This window comes from Macrobrachium nipponense, chromosome 18, assembly GCF_015104395.2.
Source record: "Macrobrachium nipponense isolate FS-2020 chromosome 18, ASM1510439v2, whole genome shotgun sequence".
NCBI classification, from domain to species: domain Eukaryota; kingdom Metazoa; phylum Arthropoda; class Malacostraca; order Decapoda; family Palaemonidae; genus Macrobrachium; species Macrobrachium nipponense.
Window position 1 is genome coordinate 46,915,066 of NC_087211.1, and position 10,000 is coordinate 46,925,065.

General features: G+C 37.6%; 1 long non-coding RNA gene across 2 annotated transcripts in view; it reads left to right on the forward strand.

Moving 5' to 3' along the window:
- LOC135196750 (uncharacterized) overlaps positions 1-10,000 on the forward strand; it is an 830,226-nt gene that overhangs the window by 340,266 nt on the left and 479,960 nt on the right. For both annotated transcript variants that reach the window (XR_010310454.1, XR_010310455.1), the window contains one exon: positions 8,383-8,535. This is a non-coding gene — a long non-coding RNA (uncharacterized LOC135196750). The remainder of the gene's footprint in view (positions 1-8,382; positions 8,536-10,000) is intronic.

Here is a 10,000-nt window from a genome sequence, read left to right on the forward strand (position 1 = left end):
CGTCGATCCAAGCAGTAAATAAGATAAGGTAGTGTTTGGGCTACTGTACTGGCAGGATGAGAGGTACGAATTTACACCTAAATGCTCTAAGAAGCTGAAGGAACCCTTTACTACGGACAAAAGTTGTGTAAAGCGCCTCAGAGGCGTGGTCGATATGGTCTTGACCTGCCACCTCGGTGGCCGCGAGTTGGATTCTCTGGCAGTCCATTGAGGTGTTAGAGATGTGTATTTCTGGTAATAGAAGTTCACTCTCCACGTGGTTAGGAAGTCACGTAAAGCCGTTGGTCCCGTTGCTGAATAACCAATGGTTCAACCACTGGTTCCATGCAAGTTAAAAACACCATACCAACAAACAAAAGCTGTATAAGTGACACAAATATTACTAACGTTCCTAGGTCTAGCCTCATTAACAAACATTGAAACATGACACAAGGCTCAATCTAAGAATATTATACTGAAGCCATTTTTAAACAGAATATTTTGTAATTGTTTTAGGTATAATAACTTTAGTATAATATTTCTACTTCGAGTCTTGGGTAATGTCTAATGGATATGTATATACTTTTACAGCTTTGATAATGAGGGTAGGCCTTAAACCATGCAATTCCTGTGATGTCTTCCTCAAGTTCCTTATGGTTGTCGGGACTGGTTAGTGTACTGCCTAGTTGCATGGAGTTTTCCTTCTGTACCACGAATTCTACAATCTCCTCTGTCTTAACAGGCGAGTACCGCTTCCTCTCTGAATCCGGATAGTAGTTTTTCTTTGAGCCAGTCTTCATTCTAAGTAGGGTTTTAAGAATGCAGTAAAAGATGAGGAGTCTACCTAGGCATTCCAGGACCTTTTTCTATTCCAGGATTTGAAGCACCAGAAAAGAATACAGGGAGGAAACCAGATACAGAATGAAAATTACTAAGGTACGTAGTGAGGATAACGAGACAGTTACTACAATTAATTTATCTCGTATCTCGTATAAGAAACTAAGGTAGTGTTACATAATTAATTCTGAACGAGATAATACCCGGCAAAGGCATCGTCTGTTGAGCTATTATTCACTCGAGGGAGAGTAAAACCTATGGCTTCTTTTCAAGTCTGATTCCGTCATTAATTTCACCATTAATTCGGCGAGGTTCAACATGCATCATCTGTGACAAGTGTTTCATAGGAAGGTCTGGAAAATACTACCATCCCTCCTCCCACCCCGTTGCCCACAACCTCTTAATTCCCCCCCCCCCCTCCCCCTACTAACGCACACTCCTGGAATATGGTAGAGTATAAAAGTTGGGCTAAATAATCTCTTGTACAGTGAGTTATTGTCGATTATTAGCGCTAGTTGAAGCTGCGTGCGTTTGCTTAATGATGGAGCTGCAAGCTCTTCCAGCCGTTGTGGATTTGTTTTGCCTCCGCTGGAAAGGCCCCTCCTCCCCTCCCAAGCCCCCCAAACCCACCCCCACCCTCTTTTCGTTATTCCAAAATGTCCTCGCGCTGGAAATGCTTGGGGTTGCAATTCGGTTCGCTGCTTCCTTTGTTCCAGGTCCCGTCGGGAAACGTTGCCTAATATTATGCCTACAGGGCCGTTGATACGACTTTATTCTTTAGAAAACAAGAGTTGTTTTCCCATTTTTTATCGTCTTTCGTTGTCGGTGTCTTCGTTCCAGACGCTTTCGAGATTCAGTTGGGATCTGGATTATTTTTTTTTACGCGATCTTCATCGTGGCGGTCAGTTACGTAGAGCGATAGCTGTGGCTTCCTTTCCTTCTTTAATGAAATTGTTTGGGAGCGGATCCTGCAAGCAGCATTCAAGCAAACTATGCTCTGTCTTGGGGATATGAGGAATAGAGTTTACCTCTTGGAACTGCAAGAGTACTCGTCATTTAAAGCTCGTGGCTGGGTGTGACTCGTGTTCGAATATGTTCGAATAACAGTCTGGTTCGAAGACGTGAGCTAACCAATAGATCTTTGGAAGGTTCTGTTGATGATGGTTTTTTTAATAATATTTTATCAGTGAAGGTCAGCTGGAGAGTTTTTTTTTAAATGTTTATTTAATTTTACATCTAATCCGACCTTCGGAAGGCCTTTGAAGATTTTTTGTGAATTTAATTTTTTTATAGCACTTGTTCATTTTTTAGTTTTGCTATCATCGATGACTAGACTAACGTAAGCAAATATGTAAGTAAGCACAAACAGAAGCAGCGAGAAGCCATAAAAGTCCTCATTTGCCGAAATCTTGATGACACAAGACGGCAAAATGTCGTAAAAAGTGTGATATTTTCCATTAGATTGCATTTGATGGGAAGTGAGGCGTCAGTCTTTTGAATTAATGAAGAAGATGATAAAAATTCTGGCAGATGTTTAAGATGAGCAATTACTTACCGGTATATTTATTAACCGGAAGTTTATCTTGACACGTGAGATGTGTTCTGGAACCAGTTCTTCTCCAGTCGTGCAATCGGGTGTTTGACAGCTTGCCTGGCATCGACTGTCGAAAGTACCCTGTTTATGCGGCAGGAGCAGGCAACAGGAAGCTGACAACAGGGTGATAAGCAACGGCAGATGCAGTTGTTAAGGCGTTCGTCTTAATTGGCGTAAATAAGGGACACATGTTACATCAGTGACAAGCAATAAACCGGGACCCACAAACAATGAGTGCATTTATTGCAGGTCGGCCCGGTTTGACTAGCCGTCGACTATTTTGCAGGGGGCGAATGAATAGTGATTCGCTCATTTTTTAATTGTGACGCCAAGAATACAGAAAGAGAAGAATTTGAAATGTTTCGTGATCTGATATCAACATTGTGGATTCCTCTGGGTCATCACAGGCTTTAAGAGTCTCTGTTTTCAGCAGAATATGTAACTTCCCAGAGCAGAAATATTGACCAGATGTGAAGCTCTTTTAACTCACGAATCCAAAAGAAGCTTAAATTTATTTATTTGGTTATTTTCAAGAGGAAGAGATTCTTATTTATCATGAAACAGCATGCATTTCCGATCTTGATCTAGAAGAACCATCGTGTTGACATGAGTCGTTGATAAACGGCTGAAACTTTACTTTGAAAATGCAATGTGAAGGATTCTTGAAGTCATTCTGTCTCCCAGGAGTTAAAATTTTTTTTTTTGAAAAATAATAGCTATAAAATTAATATAACAATAAAATTAATCTTTGAATTAGTAGAGTAACTGTTTGATAAATATGAATTATTCATTCGTCACCCACCATATTTGATTTTGTGGCTTACAGAATTATTTTAATTCAGTAGGCGCCAAGCATTTTTTTCACTTATTCTTCTGTTTCTTCTCTCATCCAGTATTTATTTATGTTTCCAGAAAAAGGAGTAGAAACTTTCTCAGCAGTATATGAGATCTATTTATGTTTGCATGATTATGCATTTACTTATTCCTTATCCTCCATAAACGGTTTTCTCTGTGTCCAGCTTTCCCATCTTGTTTTCTGCATTAATTGTTACTAATGAACAAATTTGAAGGTACTACCCAAACTCCTCAAGCCATTATTGAAAAAAGTTAGATTAACTTCTGATTATATATATATATATATAGTATATATATATATATATATATATATATACATATATATATATATATATATATATATATATATATATATATATATATATATCATATATTATTTGTTTGTATACATATTTGTATATATATATATATATATATATATATATATATATATTATATATATATCATATATATTATATACTATATATCTTTGTCTCCTTCAGAGGAGGTGGAGCCAGAAGAGTCAAGCCTTATGGTATCTCAGCAAGTCTGCAGTGTTGAGGCTACTAGCCTTAATGGTGGGTGGTAAGGCGGGAGAGATGTTAGAACCAGTAAAAGAGATCCGAAGGCACCACCATTATTATACCCATGGTGTTGATTTTGTGAACCTACATTACATTTTCAAAATAGATCTGCTTACACCATATATGTTTATTGTTTGTATATCAAGCCATTCGATGTAAACTTTCTAATTTTATATTTTTCATAACTTTTGAAGAAAGAAATGTTGAGCAGAAGAGAGAGAGAGAGAGAGAGATAGAGAGAGAGAGAGAGAGAGAGAGAGAGAGAGAGAGCAGAAATAAAAGAAATGTTGAAGATTGAAAAGAGAGAGAGAGGGAGAGAAAGAGAGAGATCATAAAAAAAAGAAATGTTGACGAGAGAGAGAGAGAGAGAGAGAGAGAGAGAGAGAGAGAGAGAGAAAAATACGGTCGTTCTTAAAACCTTCCATTTATCCTCTTCTGCTTCATCACTCATGAGAATGAAGGACCTTTCCCCTCTCTTCCTTCTTCTGCCCCTCAATTTATAATCTTCCTTCGGGTTCTTATTGATGGTACTTGCCCCATCATATTTCCGTTCTTTAATTCCTCCCTTTTCAGGGAAAATGCTCTTTATTTGTTTATTTCCGTATTTTGTATTTTGTTGAATCACCACGTCGTCGCACGAGGTGAAAAGATTCCAAATCATTCCTTACAGTTATATATATATATGATATATATATATTATATATATAATAGATATATATAATATATATGTTGTTATACACACACACATATACATTATATATATATATATGTGTGTGTGTGTGTGTGTGTGTGTATCTAAAACTGAAGGAATGATTTTACATATATAGATATATGTAAAAACATGTGAAAATATCTGAAAACGACAGATATTAGTGTGTAATCCCTAGTTTTTGAGGTCACCGAGATGAATAGTAAAACTCCCAATAGCTTTTAAGTCAAAGTTCAGCCCATATAGGAAGGGGGTGTGAGAAGGGGTGAAAATTAAAATGTTAAACTGTTATTAGAATCTAATCCACAGCTTTTGAGGTCGCTAAGATGAATAGAGACTCTCCCAAAGCACTTCAAGTCCAAGTTCAGCCCTGATAGGAATGGGGGTTGGGTTGTGAGAGAAGTGAAATATACAATGTCAAAACTGCTTGGCAAATGAACTTAACAGGAGAGAGAGAGAGAGAGAGAGAGAGAGAGAGAGAGAGAGAGAGAGAGAGAGAGAGAGAGTTTATTGGTTGTCATTTAGCGATTTCACGGGGCAGTTTGACATTTTAGTTTTCACCCCCTCTCACACCCCCTTCCTATATGGGGGCTGAACTTTTGACTTAAAAGCTATTGGGAGTTTCACTATTCATCTCAACGACCTCAAAAACTAGGGATTACACACTAATATCTGTCGTTTTCGGTTATTTTCACATGTTTTTTTACATATCACCCCCTCCTTATCGGTTAAGTTATGTGTATACCAATGCGTTTCAAAGTGTATGTGGCACATACACACACATACATCCATTTATATTTTATTTTTCAATCCTAACATTTTGCATCTATGGGTTGTAATTGTAATGACCACTATGCCGTCTTAATTTCTCGAATTCTTCACACTTTTCGGACAATCGTGTCACTACAAAGCCTTAGATCCCAATATTAGAATATGGAATGATTCCGACGTCCTTAGCGGGATTCGAACCCGTACCCAGAACATCAGAACGAGCTTGATAAAGAGGTGATAGATCTTGCTGGCTTTAGACGAGTTTGATTCTCGAACAAGAGTGATTTTTGAAAATGCTCAGTTCTGTGGACAATTTTCTATAATGAAACAACTACTGAGAAAAACCCTTCCGGGATAATGTAATGGCCACGTAAACTTTAAATGAATTACGTGGCTTTGTGGAGTTGAATAAATGATAGATTTATATTAAATTGGGACTCAAAATATCGAGAACTGTAAAATACGAAACTTGGAAAAACATCCTTAATTACTAGAAGTTTTCAATTTTAACCTTTCCCTGTCCTCTAGAATTGTAGCCTATGCTATTAAACAAAAAATGAAAAACACATGCTAGAGTTTTAATATTTATGATCTAGATACAGCAGGAGGTTCTGTCAGTCTCGTATTCAGAAGAAATGAATTAATTGGTATTCTTCAACTCTCCATTCGAATTTAGTGTCATGTTTCCAAGATGCTGGTGGTATATATAGTGATAAATATAGTTTTAACTGACTACTTGCAATAAAGCACAGCATCCCATCCTGAAGAGATGAAACCACCCCTTGGAGCCATTCAAGGACAGTTTCCGATGATTACGTAATTCCCCAATTCATTTCCCCTACCGTTATTTTTTTTTCTTTGTCCTGCGGTTGACCTTCTGAAGAAATCCTAAAGGGACCGTGTCCTTCACGAGGTGTATAGGGAGGTGGTTGTCCCTGGAAAAGGCGTGGCCCTGGCTGGAGGATCGGTCCGCAGGGGTAAAGCGAAGAAGTCGCCTTGTTTAGGGGCGAGAATGGAGACTTCGGCCGTAATGAAACCTCTGCAGGAAAGTGGCCATTAAGAGTGAATGGTTTGGTTCAGCTTTCTCTCTCTCTCTCTCTCTCTCTCTCTCTCTCTCTCCTCGTAAGTGCTTATTTTATCGGCCCTGGTTAACAACCTCTTTGGCCCATGTTCGGTCCATCACGGAAAAGGAAGGATTTAGTTTGATTTTCTTAATACCCTTGTGCGCTCTCGTTGACCCGAGGGTGAGGTTATGTACCTGATTGTTAGTCGGATTCTGCGGGTTCTTTACGTATTTCAAGTTTTGGCTTCAAAGGCTGAATTGTTACTCATTAGAACTCTGACCAAATTCCTAAAGTGTAATGCAAGAATGTGAAAATTCATTTTTTGAAAAAGGTTGCTACCCTCACCCCCAAGCTATCACTTACGGTCTTGGGAGATTTCGTCAGTGATGTCTGCCCTTCACTACTGGACACCCATCCAGACACTGACGATCCTATATCTTCATTCTTCCTTTCTGTTTATCTCTCCTTCACCAGTTTGTTATCCATAACAGTCGCCTGACCAGAAGCATATATGAAAGCAAACGATTAAATCAGGTAGAGTCCCCTCATATAGGTAGAGGTATATCTATTATATCAGGAATGGATATATATATATGCTCCTGGATGTACTTTCTCTCTCTCTCTCTCTCTCTCTCTCTCTCTCTCTCTCTCTCTTATAAACTGACAAGTAGCAATTCCTGTGCTTTCACTGATAAAAGAACATGATTAGTAGTTATTTTACATTAAACTAACCTTCTGTAACCTTGTGGTAATATTTGAAAGGGAATATGATTAATTGACTAATAGCTACTAAAACTGGCGTTACATCATCTAGATTATTGACGCCGTTTGCAAGGGAATAAGAGGCCTGGTATGGACCTCTGGATTCTTTACCCCGTAGGGTGGTAGTGCAGTTAGTGCACTTCATGCGGTGCACTGTAGAGCATTACTGAAGGATCTTTGCAGCGTTCTTTCGTTCCCAGCTGGATCCCCTTTCATTCTTTTACTATGCCTCTTTTCATATTCTCTCTCTTTCGTCTTACTTTCCACCTTCTTCTAACAATTTTTTTTAATAGTGCAACTGCGATCTTTTCCTTCTGTTACACCTTTTAAATCTTTTTACTCTCAATTTCATTTTCAGCGCTAAGTGACCTCATAGGCCCCAGCGCTGAGCTTTTTCCCTAAATTCCATATTCTATTCTATTCTGGATTCTTTCAAACCGCTGATGATAAATACACTTTCACAGTGTAAGTAAAACTAAGAACAAAAAGAAAAAAAAATGACTTAACCTGCAGATGGTAGATATTTAATTTGGCCTACGAATTCATTCATACATTATCTTCATTCAGAAGTCAAAAGTGAGCACTAGATTTGACCGAATCAATAAACGCGAGAATGTGTAAGACCGAGGTGAGTGACGCAATGTGTTTAGTGAATCCAATTCACTCCTGATTAGTTTTCTGTTGAGGAGTGTGAAGCGAGTGATGTAGTAGTTTTTCAACCAATCGGTATTTAACAGTAAAGTTGTAACGGTGATTTGTTTATTTATTTTTTTATTTATTAATCATTGTAAAGTTGAACTTGTCAATTCTAACACAAAACACACACACACTATAATATATATATATATATATATATATATATATATATATATATATATAAATATATATATTATATATATATATATATATATATATATATATATATATATATATATATATATATATATATATATTATAAACAGAATTCTTCAAACTACATGTCTGTAGAGGAAACTATTACATCAATATCATCATCAATATTCTGAATATTATCATACCTTACCTGCGAATGCAGAATTTATTAACTTATATCACTTTGTTTCTATATTCTTCGATGAAATTGTCGTTGGAAATCTTCAAAGCTACCTCCGAACATGTCTAACTATTTCTTCATCACAGCTGGTCAAACATTGTATGGGACTTATCCATCCCTTTATGAAAGATTAATGGCTTATTTAATATACTTTTTGTTTCTTACCTCCTCGACAGGATTGAATCAAAGGCAGTGCCAATCCTCAGGAGTCCCATTCTCATGCTACTTCACCGATAATGCCGGTAATAAGAGAGAGAGGTCGACATGGGAAGACAAGGGTCAGTTGTGAAAGAAGTTGACCGTGCTGGACGACGGTACAACTAAAACCGGTTCGTATTTTCCATGGAATTTGTTTCAGTCGATATATATTATATATATTTATATATAGATATATATATATAGTATATATATATATATATATACATATATATATATATATATATATATATATATATAATATTTATTACAGTTGGATTTCATCTTGGTAACACCCGCCAGAAGACCAATTCTCCCATTGATCGACTCTGCGACATTCTCTATCTCTCGTTTGCCAAACTTTGGAATTTTCTTCTATTTTTTCATATTCATACAATCATTCACATTGCTCGTGTAAATCATTTCGGCATTTCACTCTATGTAAAGGTGCGTTCCTTTGTTTACGTAAACATAGCTTGTAAGCAATAAGAGTTTGCAAGGCTTTCTTAGAAGCCGCTAAGATGTGGCTGTAACAGGACTCAAACTATTTTACTTATGGAGCTTGAGTCAGTCGAGCTAGAAACCCTGGGGCGTTTATTAAAATAATAGCTAAGTATTCTTGAGAGAGAGAGAGAGAGAGAGAGAGAGAGAGAGAGAGAGAGAGAGAGAGAGAGAGAGAGAGTATAATACTGAAGGAGCATTTTGCGAACGCAAGTGTTCATTTGAGACCATAAGATTATCCCCTAAGCGCTTCCTCAGACTAACCAATGGATAACCCTCCCCCCCTTATAACCAACAAACCCCCCTCCCTCCTAGCCTGGGTTGTCGGTTGAGAACTTGAGAGGGGGAGGAGGAGGGAGTGAGGGAGGAAGGGAGTGTGGTGGGAGGGAAGCAGGGAGGGAGGAAGTGGAGGATTACACCACTGCCTCCACCACTATCGCTTGCGGTTGACATCGATGCACTCCCAGTCCCAAGTCCCAACCCGGTTTATATGGACACTGCCGTCCAACATTACCAGTCATTTTTTTTTTTTTTTTCTTTTTTTTTTTTTCTTATGCTTCTCTCGTCATGCATTGTCAGGCTATTTTTGACTTGGAAATCCTCCTCCCTTTTGCTGTTAACATTAGCTTATGGCTCTGCAGATTGCTTATATGCCATTGCTGTAAAGGTAAAAGTTTGTGATACTATTTTTGCGAGAGTCGGCGTACGGAGTTTTAAAAATAGACTCTCACATTTTTTTTATGTTATAAAATATTCATAGCAGGCCTCCAGGTGTCCTTGTTATCTTCAGAATTATTGAATGTGTTACAGCCAGTCGGTGGTTTCGTCAGTATTCTTGTAAGATTTCCATGCATTTATTGAAGCAGATTTCACATTTATTCCTCGGTGCGTACACAGGGAAAGCAGTAGCCTTTGGCAATGCGATACACACACACACACACACACACCCACACACACACATATATATATATATATATATATATATATATATATATATATATATGTCATGCTTCGTGTGTATTTTGTATGAGTACACAGATACAATCTGTGGTCATACCGTAATGAATAAAATTATACGGAGAGAGAGAGAGAGAGAGA